The sequence below is a fragment of the Schistocerca piceifrons genome, chromosome 9 (assembly GCF_021461385.2).
Source record: "Schistocerca piceifrons isolate TAMUIC-IGC-003096 chromosome 9, iqSchPice1.1, whole genome shotgun sequence".
Lineage (NCBI taxonomy): Eukaryota > Metazoa > Arthropoda > Insecta > Orthoptera > Acrididae > Schistocerca > Schistocerca piceifrons.
The window spans coordinates 78,174,528-78,187,694 of NC_060146.1; positions in this window are offsets into that span (position 1 = coordinate 78,174,528).

Consider the following 13,167-nt stretch of genomic DNA (forward strand, 5'->3'; position numbering starts at 1 on the left):
AATGACGTTTTGCCATTCGTGTACCCTGGTTCCTCGTTGTGTACACCATCGCAGGCGCTCCTGTCTGTGATGCAGCGTCAAGGGTAGCCGTAGTTTCACCAGGCAACGCCGGTCAACTGCTGTTTGTGTATGAGAAATCGGTTGGAAACTTTCCTCACGTTGTAGGTGTCGCCACCGGCGTCAACCTTGTGTGAATACACTGAAAAGCTAATCATTTCTATATATTTTTATATGCTTATTATAACGTCTATACTACTTTGGCAATATATCTCTACAGAGTCTCTTTCATAAGGTCGAAACCGGTCACTCACTCCAATAAAAGAATATTTTAACAAGATTGCGATCAAGACTGTTTTAAATTTTAATTTTAGTCCGTATACTCACTTTAAACTCGCCAGTGAGTCCTGCGGCGTCACCTCCGAGGTCCCCGTTTGCCTGTTCCCGCCCTAGACAGGTGCCGTGAGTCCCCGCCGCTGCCCATTCGTCACCTGAGTCTTGTCAGCTTCAAATGGTTCAAATGGCTGTGAGCGCTATGGTATTTAACATTTGTGGTCATCAGTCCCCTAGAACTTAGAACTACTTAAACCTAACTAACCTAAGGACTTCACACACACCCATGCCCGAGACAGGATTCGAAGCTGTGACTGTAGCAGCAGCGCTGTTACGGACTGAAGCGCCTAGAACCGCTCGGACACCGCAGCCGGCCTTGCGGTCTGTACAAGTAGACCAGACTCGCGAAGGGCGCAGGGCGAGTACGCGAGTTCCCACGTACAACCGCACACTCGCGGCATTCCCTCTACATACGCAACCCTTCTGATAGAAATTTCCTCCACTAAACTGTAAATCAAGCTGAAACGTCACCAAATGTTCGACCTGCTTAAATAACAGGAGCAAGTTGGTATGAAGAAAAATTCGCAGAGTCGGACTTCGCAGAGCGGTTCTTCACTTACTGGCAACACAACAATGTCTCTCACAAAATGCCGTGCTGCGCATATTTCCGGCAGTAAATCGACGTTAAAAATTGGCAATCTGGCTGTGGTGTCACCGCCAGACATTACACTTGCTAGGTGGTAGCTTTAAATCGGCCGCGGTCCATTAGTACATGTCGGACCCGCGTGTCGCCACTGTGTGATGGCAGACCGAGCGCCACAACAAGGCAGGTCTAGAGATACGGACTAGCACTCGCCCCAGTTGTATGGACGACTTTGCTAGCGACTACACTGACGAAGCCTTTCTCTCATTTGCCGAGAGATAGTTAGAATAACCTTCAGCTAAGTCCATGGCTACGACCTAGCAAGGCGCCATTAGCATTATATTGCATTTATCTAGAGAGAGTCTCACTTGTATCATCAAGAACGCTGTATACAAATGATGGATTAAAGTTAAGTATTCCAGCAGCTACGTACTTTTCTTTATAGCATTCATTACGTATCCTGTTTCAGACCTAACGCCCGCCTGCGTGAGTTAGCGCGTGCATCTTGGCCGCCTCTTTCAATTAGTGTGCGTAGATTTGGCAAGTCTGCCGACACTACACTGGCAACACTGCAGTCACAACTACGGTAACTACCTCTTATTTATTTATTTAGCGTATGGCATCTACAGAGTAAAATTGCACACGTACTATTATTTGATATAATAAACGAATTACAAATATATTATTAAATGATTGATTGAAAACAACAATATGTGAAAGATTAGGGAGGCAGCCACTGCAGCTATTACAAGTCCACATCGAAGCAGCTCACCCACTGAACAGCACGTGGAGTAGCATTCATGATATCGCTCCATTCTGCTTCAAAGCTCCTCGCAGGACATACGAAGATTAGGTGAGGGATTGTTTGTTCTTCTGCACCACAGTCGCATCGTGGGTCATCAGTGAGTTTCCATTTGTGGGGAATGGCCTTACACCTGCCGTGGTTAGTCCTCACACGATTAAGTCTGCACCAAGTTCTTCTGGGCATTTGCATTCCTTTCACCAGTGACGAAGGATCAAAATCAGTGATGAGAGGATGGTGATTATTCAGATACCAGTATTGCCTCCATTCCCTTGCTATGTCGTACCTTTCTGGGAATTTGAGGACTTCGTCTTCCCATATAAAGCACTCCGTCTTCAGGCCACAAGTGGCCGACCAGGACCATCCGACCGCCGTGTCATCCCCTGTTGAGGATGCGGATAGGAGGGGCATGTGGTCAGCACACCGCTCTCCCGGTCGTAATGATGGTTTTCTTTGACCGGAGCCGCTACTATTCGGTCGAGTAGCTCCTCATTTGGCATCACGAGGCTGACTGCACCCCGAAAAATGGCAACAGCGCATGGCGGCTGGATGGTCACCCATCCACGTGCCGGCCACGCCCGACAGCGCTTAAATTCGGTGATCTCACGGGAACCGGTGTATCCACTGCGGCAAGGCCGTTGCCGTCTCCCGATATAGGTTTCCTGGATTTTAGGCGGGTGGATGGTAGTTGCTCCAGTATTTTTCGGATATATCTTCAGAGACAGACGGGTCATTAATTTTCTTCCATTGTTGCCTTCTGAGGGAGGGAGGGAGGAGCTGTATTGCAAAGGGCATGAAGCCAGCACGAAGTGTAGACGACCTCCAAGACGGTGTACCCCGGGCAACGGTCCGTGACGACGGAACGGCAATCAGTCTACACACTAGGCGACCGAGCTAGAATGAATTTCTCTCATGGTCAACAAAATATACAGAGGATAATGAAAATGTAACCGCCTCTGTTAGGAGGCAACAGTAGTTCTGTGCAGTTGGTGCTGTGGACAGCATTTTGGGTTAGCACGCAGGAGGTCGAGGGTTCGATACTGGCAAGCGGCCTGTTTGTTTTTGTTTGCTAAATGTACTCTGCGTGGTTTCTGGCATCTTAATCGTCACAGAGCGATCACACTGGGTCTTCTATATAACATTTACCGTTTCGTACTACGAACACAGAATGAAAGCCCATTCGTTTTCATTGGTCAGCTTTTAAAGAAACCTTTTGCACGTTGTGGACGTGCACTTGTTGGACCACTGCATCTACTAGATTCCAAACCAGTTTTCTCTGTACCCTCCTTCAGTGGTCCCTCCGATTTGTACCGACTATTATGCTTGCCGCGTTAGGACAGTGCGTCACCAGCAAGGCTAGCGGCAAAGAATTTCCATACTCGTTTACCATTTGTATGTACGGGGTGTTCAAAAAGTCTCTCCTCAGTGCCGTGTGATTGTTAGCCGCGCGTGCCGAATGCCGCAGTGAATATACCGATATGAAACAGTGAAATACAAGTTATTAGTTTATTGAATATTCAGTTTTACTTAATAGTTTTCACATTAAATGTTGAAAGTGTCCCCCCTGTTGTTGAACACACAATTCAATTCGTCTAATCATGTTTCCAAACGCAAGCTGTAACATTTCTTCTGTAACAGAAGCAGTGATAGTGGATATTGTAGTTTTCAATTCATCGATGGGTTTTGGACGGTTTTTATAGACAGTTGCTTTCACTGCACCCCAGAAGAAAAAACCTGCTGGTGTTAGGTCAGGCGATCGTGGAGGCCAAAGTCCATGTGAAATTATGCGATCACCAAAAACATCAGCAAGCAGTGACTTTGAAACTCGTGCTGTATGCGCGGTTGCACCATCTTGATGAAAATAACCGTTCAGTATTTCACTTCACACAAGTTCTCCTGTGAATGGGTCCAGAATACCACTGCAGTATCGTTGTGCGTTTATTGTTTCGTTGAAAAATATGGCACCCACAATCCGACGTCTAGAAGTTGCAATCCACATTCCTATTTTCACAGAATGAAGTGGTTCCTTATGAATATACAATCGATTTTCAGTACTCCTTGTACGAGAATTTTGTGATTTCATGTACTCGGATAAATGAAACCACGCCTCATCAGTGAAAAATATTTCATTAAGAATATCCCTTTCTTTTTGTTGAACGAAATTTTTCAAGCATTGACAATAATGCAGTCTCTTGCCATAATCAGTATTTTTCAGTTCTTGCACGACTTTCACTTTGTATGGGAAAAGTTCTAATTTTTTCCTTACAGCTGTGTGGGCCGTTCCGACACTAACATCGATTTCCTGGGCGAGTTTTCTTACTGACTTGTTCGGACTCATGGACATTTTATCTGAAATATTCAGTAGTTCATCCTCAGACAAAACGCTAGGACGACCACCACTCGGTGCAGCTGTAACTGAACACGTACATCGACATTTGTTAATCAAACCTTGCACAGTATAGCGATGTGGGAGTGTTGTCTTCGGGAAAACTGAATTAAATGTTTGACGAACTGAAACTGTGTATTTACCGCCAGCTTTGAACACTTGTTCGACTAAAAACACACGTTCTTCAATGGTTAGCATTTTAACAGTGACAAAAACGAATCAAACAAACAAAGGAACTAAACTTAAATGTTCACGTCAACACGTAACAACACACACCAACGATGCTACTGACGCTGGCTGAGATAAACGAAACAGTGCAATGTTGGGAGAGTCCAATTGAAGGGAAGAAATGCAGGCAGGCGAACAATCATACGGGACGCGCGGCTAACAATCAGACGGCACTGCGGAGAGCCACTAATTACGCCTTTCAACATTGTGTCTGATCAGCGCATGCTGTTTGCTATCTCCATGCGTTCCTATTGTATTATTGTTATTATTATTATTATTATTATTACTACTACCGATGGGAACGTGGAAAGATCATGTCCATTGCCGTTAGGGAAACACTGTATATGTCGGATTGTGTGGCTTTTAGGAAAACACTGTATATGTCGGATTGTGTGGCTTATGAAACGTATATAACAGTATTACAGTATGGCCGAATGAAACTGGTAAAAAGAAAAAAAGAAAACCGTCTCGACCAAAACGCTATTCACTGAACCAGCTCCACAGAACTACCGCTGTTTGCTGACATCGGTAGTTACCGTACATGTGATTACAGTGTTGCCAGATTGCTGACGGTTAACGTCGATTTACTGACTGCTAGTATGTGAGGAATCGCACTGCGAAGTCACAGTGCTTGAATTTTTGTTCACCCTGTATAACAATATAACGACTGATCGGTTAGAATGAATATTGTTCTGTTTATACATACATTTCTAAAAATGAAACTTTATCGAAGACTGCTGTAGATATATTTTGGTATTTGATATCTATTTAGAGAATCTCTAACAATTATTTGTCCGTAGCTCGTGGTCTCGCGCTCGCGCTCTCGCTTCCCGAGCAGCGGGTGCCGGGTTCGATTCCCGACGGGGTCAGGGGTTTTCATTTGCCCCGAGATGACTGTGTGTTTGTGTTGTCGTCATCATTTCATCATCATTCATGCAAGCGGCGAGATTGGCCTGAGCAAAGGTTGGGAATTTGTACGGGCGCTGATAACCGCGCAGTTGAGCGCCCCATAAACCAAACATCATCATCTAACAATTATGTTGGCATATGCAAACTTTCGAGACGTTACCGAGTCTGTAACGACAGTATCAGCAAACATGACCTGAGGATGAAGTGTAGTCACTAAATGTCGATTAATTATAACGATAAATTACACAAATAGGAAGCTACACACCTTACTGTTAGCCCATAAACGCAAGTTGGCATGACCAAATGAATAGAGACATGGAGTGCTTTTTTGTTGAAGGGATATAACAGTCACGTTGCTCTGTGCCGACTTTTCTTTTGACACAGTATGTATGTTTTCTCATGGTGGAGGTCGAATAAACAAGAATACAACCATTTTGTTTGCATTGGTCGAAATTTGAAAGTTTTTCGTCTGAAGTGTGGACTAGAGTGAGACGTATTCCAGAGATCACTCCTCCCATTATGAAACATTTGCAATATGTGCCGGCCGTTGTGGCCGAGCGGTTTTAGGCGCTGCAGTCTGGAACCGCGCGACCGCTACGGTCGCAGGTTCGAATCCTGCCTCGGGCATGGATGTGTGTGTTGTCCTTAGGTTAGTTAGGTTTAAGTAGTTCTGAGTTCTAGGGGACTGATGACCTCAGAAGCTATGTCCCACAGTGCTGAGAGCCATTTGAACCATTTGCAATTGTGTACTTTTCACTAGTTAATTTTCATCTTACAGCCTGTACATTCTCACAAAACAAAGCTTCGTTAGAGGCCATCTGATCCCGACAAATCGATCATTTCGCTTTGTCACTACTACTCTACAGCAGCAAGGACATCTACTCACCTTTTGTAGTAACAGTAAGTCACGACTAGTCCTGCGCACTTCAGTAAGAGGGAACGAGTCGGCGAGTGTGAAGCGAGTGCACCGCCACAGTTCTCAGACTCGTCATACGCACGGAACTACAGCGGCAAAGAAGGAAGCCTGTAAACACTGACGTGCCAGTGGCGCCTTGATTTGTCAAGCACGCAGCCCGCAACACGAGAGTCATAATCGCTCTCCTTCTGAACTTTAGTGTGCGTACAACAGTACTAATGTACAGGTGAACTGTTAACGATTATAATCATTTTCTGTTATTGTTTCTTACAGGAATAATCAAATTTCTCAATACAGCACCCATCTCCACAGATAAAATGCCTTTTTTTTCCAAAAATCAAATGTTTACAGATTTGCGGTGCATCTCTTTATCGACCATCCAAGAGCAAACCACCTAGACACGACCCTACTGAAGCCCAGTAAAGTGGTTAAGCTCTGGAGATGCTTTCTCAGAATGGTGTTTCTTTTTCCTAATTGCTTTATGTTAAAATCCACCAAAGAAACGTGAAAGTAATTAGCAGGTGCAGAAATGATAACAGTGAGAAACGTAACGTGAGAATTGGGGGTCACAAAGTTAGGGAATTCTGCTACCTAGCTAGCAGAATAACCGCTGACGGACAGAGCAAGGAGGACATGAAAAGCAGACTAACACAGGCTAAAAAAGAAGTCTGCTAGTATCAAACATACGTCTTAATTTAAGGAAGAACTGTATGGTAGCGCGACATGGACTGGGAGAAAGCTGGAACAGAAGGGAATCGAAGCACTTGAGATGTGATGCTATAGGAGAATGTTGAAAATTAGGTGGATTGATGTTCTGGAATCAAGCGTAAAATCATTTATATTTCATAATATCATTTAATTTTCTGTTTTGTTTACATATTTAATTAATCAGTCAATGATATAATTTAACTTACTAAATTAGGTTATATTTGTTAGATTCAGAGAGGTTATTATTAGTATTAAGATTGCTCCCATTTACTCTTTTTCTTGTTTACCCGTGTACAGATAGTTGTATTAAGTTTTGAGACATGGTGTCGTACATACATACATACATACATATATACAGGGTGTTTCAAAAATGACCGGTATATTTGAAACGGCAATATTTTAGTAGCCCTAATTTCTCGTTCACTATCTTTGTGCCTCTCAGGCGAAATGTACGTAGGTGGCAGTAGAATCGTTCTGCAGTAAGCTTCAACTGCGGTTCTCTAAATTCTCTCAAAAGTGTTGCTCGAAGAGAACGTCGCCTTCCCTCCAGGGATTCCCATTTGAGTTGCCGAAGCATCTCCGTAATAGCTGCGTGTTGTTCGATCCTACCGGAATAAATCTATCAGCCCGCATTTGTATTGGTTCTATCTGAAATGATGTAGATGCCAAAAAGCGGGCAGTACTCAAGAACAGGTAGGACTAGCTTTCTATACGCAGACTCCTTTACATATGAACCAGACTTTGCTGAAATTCTCTCAGTAAACTGAAATCGACCATTCTCCGTCTCTAGCACAATTCTCACAAATCCGTATCCATTTCATATCGCTATCAACGTTACGCCCAGATATTTAAACGAAGTGACTGTGCCAAGCAGGTCACTACTCATCTACATTAACTTACACCGCTCCACATTTTGTCTAAGTCCTCTTGCGTCCCCCTACAGTCACTCAACGACGACACTATCCCATACAGCACAGTATCATCAGCACACAACGGCAAATTTCTGCCAAACCTGTTCGCGAGACAATATTGTATATAGAAAATAGTAGCGGTCCTGTCACGGTTCCTTGGGGTGGTGGTGCCGATTGTACCCTTGTGACTGACGAACACTCACGTCGAGGACAACATACTCGGTTCTGTTAATGAAGAAGCATGGATGTGTGTGATGTCCTTAGGTTAGTTAGGTTTAATTAGTTCTAAGTTCTAGGCGACTAATGACCTCAGAAGTTAAGTCGCATAGTGCTCAGAGCAATTTGAACCAATTTAATGAAGAAGTCTTCTCGCTACTCACATACCTGGTAATCTATTCCGTATGCTCGTACCGTCGTTAACGGTCTGCGTCAAATGCTATTCCGAAATCTACAAATATGGAATTGTCTGTTGCGCTTCATCTATAGTTCGCAGTATATTATTCGAGCAAAGGACGAGCTGAATTTCGCTGGAGCGAAACTTTCTAAAACCTTGCTATTCGAGCTGAGAATGTGTTCAAGAATTCTGCAGCAAACCAACGTTAAACATAGTAGTATGTAATTCTGCTCGTCCGTTCTGTTACCCTACTTATGTACAGGTGTCACCTGCGCTTTTTTTCCAGTCGCTTAGGACCTTGCGCTAGGATAGAGGTTCGCGGTAAATGCAAGGTAGGTAAGGGGCCAATGCTGTAGTGCACTCTTTGTAAAACAGAACTGCGGTGCCTTTTTTCAGCTCTTCTCCACGCCAAGGACTACCAGTATGGTGTCTGCTGTGTGAAGAAGAGTGGACAAATAGAACATTTATTGGCAATGTAAACAAGGGTTTGAGCATTTGGCTTTGACTTACTGTATGATTTTTTATACTGTTGTTGGCTATTTATTTGTATGCATTTTCTTGAACTGTGTCATGAACTTTGTGGTTACCCTATGTTTTGTGCGATGAACTTAGGTAGCTCTGTGCTTCCACAAGAAGTACTCGTAGTGCAGAAAAGGCTGGTGAATGATGCCAGTTCACGGACTCCGTCCTTGCTGCTCTTCAAAAGTGTTGCAATTCTAATTCTGGCACCCATGTAAATCGTAGAATTTGTGGTTAATGACGTGGTCCATTCGAAACGAAGTGCGAGACTGACTCAGTTAACGTACGAGGCAAAAATAATTTACACTTCCATAGCACTTCCATAACTCTTTCAGACACTCTGGCTACCACTGTGTACATTTAATTTTACTGTCTTTTATTTGCAACAAAAATATTTTTTCGGAGTGGAAACCTCATGTACACATTTGTGAATATTCTATCTTTTTATCAGGTAAAACTTCAGCCAACTGTTGGGCTTTCCTATAGACATATCGACAAGTCAATATAGCAGTGTGAACCAGTTTGTCAGCGTCAGAATCTACGGAAGTGCTTAGTTAGTTAATGCCACTGTATAAATGAACATGATTATTCCTATTTTGCATGGTAATTATTGAATGAGTTTATTTATTACAACAGCGAATATTTCAAAAGTAGTTATTTTAGTCAATAAAAAGAAGCCAAGTGCACTAAGTATACTTTGAAAACGGCTAAATATTATTGTACGATATTGTATCTAAAATAATTTAAAAATCACCTAAAAGCTTTACAGCAGAAAGAAAAACTTTCCTTTCTCCAGAAAAAATTCAGGTCGGAGAGGGTTAAACACTGTACAGGAAAATTTGAGAAGTTCGGTGTATTCATTTTTCGGTAGATTTCCCGCAAAACTAAAAAATTTAAAAGAGTAACTTCAGATTACACATTTTTAAAGGTTTCCCCGTGGCTCGCTGTTTATAGTTCAGCATATGAGTTTTGGTTCAATTGTTTCGAGCCTTGTGCTTCCCCAAATATGATGTGATCGTCTTCTCAAGTAGCTAATTGTTTGATCGGCCATCTTTGAACTATATGGTAGTGTGAAGCATGACCGAGCATCTACTTCTAAAGGTATTCAAACAATCGTGAGAAATACGTAGAAGACTAACAGACACCTTTTGCTCTCTAACTGTCTGCCGTTTAAAAAAAAATGGCTCTGAGCACTATGGGACTTAAAAGCTGAGGTCATCAGTCCCCTAGAACTTAGAACTACTTAAACCGAACTAACCTATGGACATCACACACATCCATGCCCGAGGCAGGACTCGAACCTACGACCGTAGCAGTCGCATGGTTCCAGACTGAAACGCCTTGAACCGCTCGGCCACACCGGCCGGCTGCCGTTTCAAGTTCGTCCTATAACTAAAGCTGCTGGTGTCGTCATTGTAAGGTTTCTTCGAGTTTCATTAGCTGTAATTCAACTGAGGGTGTCCTGAGACTACGGGATTCATTTAAATTTAATATTACTGCTTTCTTTTGAACACATCGGGGGAACGAGTGGGGGGGAGAGGGGTGGGGAGCGGGGGGAGAGGAAGGAAATTACTGTGAGAAATTCCCATGAGCCGAGGGGTCGCTACAATGGTCTCCGGCTTTTGTTGTCTACAAAGTTTCATCTTGTATCCCAGAGAGAGAAGAAGTTTTTTTGTTACTCGAGACCCTGAGTAGTCATGCCAGGTTGTTTAGGGGGCGGCATAGGAAGCCTTCACAGGTTCTGATGTCTCATTTCGAGACGCAGACTCCATCTTGACCGCGCTTTGAAAGTTGAATTCCCTTTCACGGTTCGTCCACTTTTACGTGCACGGCAGAGGACAACTTCCACTGTGCCACCAGTTACTAGAGGGCTTCTTCTCGTACCAGTCATACGTGGAGCGCACGAAGAATGACTGCAAAAACGCTCCAGAATGTGCCGCAATTAGTCAAATGTCGTTATACCTCTGGGACAGGTGCGTGGTAGGCTAAAATATGTTTCTAGATTCCTCACTTCACCCTCACCTTACCAAGAGGGTGAAGGTACATTGTGCCCACCTTTCGAAAACACTGTAATCTAATCGTTTACTTTCTATTTTACAATGTAGACAAAATATTTGTGTTGTTAAGCAGTTCTTGTACCATATTATATGTTGCTGTTATTGTTGTTGTTGTTCTTGTTGTCTTTAGTCCGAAGACTCGTTTGATGCAGCCCTTTATGCTACTCTATCCTATGCAAGCCTATTCATCTCCGATTAATTACTGCAACCTACATCTTTCTGAATCTGCTTAGTGTATTCACCTCTTGGTCTCCCTCTACGATTTTTACCCTCCACGCTTCTCTCTCGCTTGGTCAATCCTTGATGCCTCAAAACATGTCCTGCCAACTGATCCCTTCTTCTGGTCCGGTTGTGCCATAAAGCTCTCTTCTCCCCAATTCTGTTCGGTACCTCCTCATTAGTTACGTGATCTACCCATCTAATCTTCAGCATTCTTCTGAAGCACCACATTTCGAAAGATTATGTGCTATTCTTGTCTAAACTGCTCATCCTCCACGTTTCACATCCGTACACGGCTTCATTCCCTACAAATAGTTTCAGAAAAGATGTCGCCGATGTTAACAAAATTCGCTTAGTCTCAAACGCTTTCCTTGCCATTGCCAGTCTACATTTTATATCCCCTCTACTTTGACCATCATCAGTTATTTTGCTGCCCAAATAGCAAAACTCATCTACTACTTTAAGTGTCTGATTTCCTAATCTAATTCCCTCAGCACCACCATTTGCTTTAATACGACTACATTCCATTATCCTCGTCTTGTTTCTGTTGATGTTCACCTTATATACTCTCTTCAAGACACTGTTCATTCCGTTCAACTGTTCTTCCAAGGCCTCTGATGTCTCTGACAATTACAATGTCATAGGCAAACCACAATGTTTTTATTTCTTCTCCCTAGATTTTAATTCCGACTCCAAAATTGTTCTTTTGTTTGTTTTACTGCATGCTCAATATACAGATTGAATAACACCAGGGATAGGCCACAACCCTGTCTCACTTCCTTCTCAACCACTGTTTCCCTTTCGCGCCCCTCGACTCTTATAAATGCCATGTGGTTACTGTACAAATTGTAAATAGGCTTTCGCTCCCTGTATTTTATCCCTGCCACCTTCAGAATTTGAAAGAGAGTATTCCAATTAACATTGTCAAAAGCTTTCTCTAAGTCTACAAATGCTAGAAACGTAGGTTTGCCTTTCCTTAATCTTTCTTCTAAGATAAGTCGTAGGGTCAGTATTGCCTCACGTGTTCCAACATTTCTACGGAGTCCAAACTGATCTTCCCTGAGGTCGGATTCTATCAGTTTTTCCATTCGTCTTTAAAGAATTCCCTTTAGTATTTTGCAGCTGTGACTTATTAAACTGATAGTTCGGTAATTTTCACATCTGTCAACACCTGCTTTCTTTGGAATTGGAATTATTATATATCCTTCTTGAAGTGCTTCGTTTGTCTCATGCATCTTGCTCGCCAGATGGAAGGGTTTTGTCATGGCTGGCTCTCCCAAGGCTAACAGTAGTTCTAACGGAATATTGTCTACTCCCGGCTGCTTGTTTCGACTTAAAATTTTCAATGCTCTGTCAAATTCCTCACACAGTATCATAACTCCCATATCATCTTCATCTACGTCGTCTCCCATTTCCATAATGTTCCCTCTTTTACATAGCCCTTACATAGACCCTCTATATACTATTTCCACCTTTGTTCTTTCCCTTCTTTGCTTTGGACTGGTTTTCCATCTGAGCTCTTGATATTCACACAGGTGGTTCTCTTTTCTCCAAAGGTCTCTCTAATTTTCCTGTAGGTGGCATATATCTTTCTTCTAGTGATATATGCCTCTACATCGTTAAATTTGTCCTCTAGCCATTTCCGCCTAGCCATTTTGCCCTTCGTGTCGATCTAATTTTTGAGTCGTGTGTGTTCCTTTTCGCCTGCTTCATTTACTGCATTTTTATATTTTCTCCTTTCATCAATTAAATTCAGTATCTCTTGTGTTACCCAAAGATTTCTACTACATCTCGTCTTTTTACCTACATAATCGTCTGCTGCCTTGGTACTCATACTTCTTCTACTCTATTCCTTCTCTTGTTCTTGTCAGTCGATCCCTAATGATCCCTCTGAAACTCTCTATGACCTACGGTTCTTTCAATTTATCGAGGATTCTGTCTCCTTAAATTCCTACCTTTTTCCAGTTCCTTCAGTTTTAATCTACAGTTCATAATCAATAAATCGTGGTCAGAGTCCACATCTGTCCCAGGAAATTCCATACTATATTCCATAAATGTTCTAAATTTTTCCGTTAACTAAAAAAATTGAGTCTTTGTAGTAGATACTGCTTTCCACAGTGAACGTCGTATTCGGTGTTTCTCAGT